The following is a 3,409-nucleotide window of genomic DNA, read 5'->3' on the forward strand; positions in this document are numbered from 1 at the left end:
ATAATTAGTTTATTGTTCTGAGGGTGGAGATAAGTGTAAAATCACCTAGTACAGTGTCCAGCTCATAGATGTTCAATGAAGTTTTGTTGGGATTGAAAATGTTACTTGATCCGAAATACACGCACACACACCAATTGTTGAAAAGCTGTAGAGACTGAGTCTCCTGTTTCCTGTCTTTCAGAGGTGGCATTTTTGTTTTGGTCCCAACAAACAGCTATCCTATACACCTTATTAATTTACATTTTATAGAGAAGTTAGAATCTAAAAATCAGGACATACATTAAATGTGTATATGATGGGACTTCATTAGTCTACTATAATCTTCAGAAGTTCTACAATGACAGTATATTTACCTAACTTTAAACAAAGCTTAAGGGACTTAATTTTTTCTAATAATAAAAAAAAGTTAAGGAAATTTATGTTGATTTACCCCTACTTTGTTAAAGTTAGAAGCTATGTTATTAATAGCAACAATATTAATTCTTCTCCAAGCATTTACTACCAATGTATTAGAATGAAAACACATTGCCAATAACCACATTTAAAAAGTAGATATTAAAACTGTGCTAGACATCTAAAAGTATGAATCATATTTTTAAGAACTTCAAACCTGAGTGGGCGCGGTGGCTCACGCCTGCAATCCCAGCACTTTGGAAGGCCGAGGCGGGTGGATCACCTGAGGTCAGGAGTTCTAGACCAGCCTGGCCAACATGGTGAAAGCCCATCTCTACTAAAAATACAAAAATTAGCCAGGCGTGGTGGCAGGTGCTTGTAATGCCAGCTACTCAGGTTGGGGGGGCCCGGGCTGGAGAATTGCTTGAACCCGGGAGGCGGAGGCTGCAGTGAGCTGAGATCACAGCATTGCACTCCAGAAAAGAGCGAGACTTCGTCTCAAAGAAAAAAAAAAAAAAGAAGACCTGTTTATCTGAAGCTAAACAACTGTGCTTGCTATTAATGAGACAAAAGTTACCCGTGAAATAATTTATCTTGCAAAAGCCTTCAGTTCTTAAACTCTAAGTACTGATCCTCAAAATCTTTAAAAATCATTCTTTAGTTCAGTATAACATGCTGTTAAGGATGGCTTCCTAAACTTTCTAAATTAAGTATAAGCTAATAATGTGAATGCAAATGTGGACTCTTTAAGGCATTACTTGTATACACAGAACAATGGCTAACATCCTACAACATTAAAACTGAACCGTCCTCTGATTTCTATTTTATTTTTTAGTTCAATCCTTTTAAGTTAGTTTAAGTGGAAGTAGAGCAATAATACTTTTTTCTTTATGATTTAAAGTCTGTCTCTTTTTCCTTTATTCAGTGGTCTACCTACACAGAATTATATTATCTACTAAAATTAGAAATATTCGGAAGCCACCAAAACACTAAATATGTCTGTTGTTATAATCCAGTGGTATCTGGAATTGTTTTATCTTGCTCTTGAGAGACACTATTTGAATATACTTTGCTTGATCGAAAAACCACCATTCAGATGAAGTGTTTTTCTTAGAAAAGTTGAAGCAATATTAGAAGATTTTGCCTTTCCTGAGAAGGCAGCTAAATCACAATATATGTGCAGTTACTTCAACATCATCGGATGTACACAAAATCCCATGTTGACCAAATGGAAGGCAATGTGGTATATTTTAGGCTGGAACTTGCATAATTTCTCTATTTTTCTAAAATTGACTATGTTCGATCATAACTTAATGCAAGGTAAGGGCTTTTCCTCCCATGAGATTTAAATACATGCTACTTTGTTCTATGCTGACATGTGTTAACTCTTTTTTGCTGGACTGTGCATCTGAAAATTCTAATGAAAACAGTATATTTTTTTTAAAAAGGCCTTCCAATGACAAAATATTTGCAAACTGAATAAGGCAAACTACTGAAATAAATACATCAATAAATTACGATATACATATAGCCAGTAGCCAAGTACAAGCCATCCACGAAGGTGTGGGAGCTTGGAGTTCCTTTGGTCACAGGTTAACCACAGCACATATTTCATATAGTAGATTATTTCTTAAACAGTCCTTCTCCATGAAAATAAGCCACTGTACTGAGCACACTGAAAAACAACATGAAGGAAACTATGAGTAATGCACCATACTCACAGTTGGCAACAGAAGTGAACAGTACTAGGACATAGTTCATTGTAAAAGATTGTGTGTTCATGTAGCAACTTATTTTTTTCTCTTCTCAAAGTCATTATCTAAACCTTAACTCTTCCATATACCTCTCATATATGTTTCAATGTCTAGATTATAAACTCTTGAAATTAGGAACTGTCAAAGTTCTAAAATCTTTCTCCCCACCTTTAGTGTCTAGCATGGTCTTAGTCACAGGGCAGCTAACTAAGAGATGGTAATCAATTAAATTACATGCAACATCAACAAAGTACTATCATTGAAAATACTTAATAAAGAATTAATTGCAGATTCAATTAAACAGTCATGTTATTTGTGATTTACTTTCCTTCTTGAGGTAGTTTTGCTATATTGCATTTCTTTTAGAAATGTTTTCCATTTCATACAAATTTATACATCTACCATCATAGGGTTGCTCTAATTTCTGTAGGATCTATAGTGATGTTCCCTTTTCAATTCCTGATATTGGTTAAATGTTCTATTAAAAAAAAAAGTGTAAGTTTTGACAGAATTGTTTCAATTTTGTTAGTTATCTAAGAAGTGATTTTTGAATGCATTCATCACCCCTGATGTGTTTTTCTTTCATTATAATCAAATCATTATAATCAAATTCTTTTCTTTCATTATAATCAAATTCATTACAATCAAAGTACATGTCAGTACTTTTGTCATATTTGTGGCCTAAGTAGTACTGTAATTATAGCATGACTTTAGCTCAGAGTATTGGTTTTCATGCATAATTTTCCACTATGTTTCCATTCAATTATTTTCATTATTATTCACTTCAAAATATTTTGTGATGTCTACTGTGATTTCCTTTACTCCCAAATTATTTCACTGTATGATTTTAAAATTCAAAGCAAATGAAGATTTTCTACTCATTTTAAAGCATTGTTTTTTCAGCTTCAATACATTGTGATCAAAGATTATACTGTATATGATGTCAATCTTTGAAATTTATTGAAATTGGCTTTAAGCCCAGCCCATAGTTAAATTCCTAAAAGTTCCATATGTGCTTAAAAAAATTATGTAATCTGTACTGATTGGGTACAGTGTACTGTATTGGTCCATTAGGCTAGTTTTACTTATTCCATTGTTCAAATCTTATATCCTTATAATTGTATTTGCTTTTTCCATACAATAGATAGGAACATAAAGATACTTCTGGAATGACTGCAGATTTATCTATTTCCCCTTGTAGTTGTGTTAATGTTTGCTTCATATATTTTGAGATTATGTTAACTGAATATGTTAACTAAATT

This window comes from Macaca nemestrina, chromosome 10 (assembly GCF_043159975.1).
Source record: "Macaca nemestrina isolate mMacNem1 chromosome 10, mMacNem.hap1, whole genome shotgun sequence".
Taxonomy (NCBI): domain Eukaryota; kingdom Metazoa; phylum Chordata; class Mammalia; order Primates; family Cercopithecidae; genus Macaca; species Macaca nemestrina.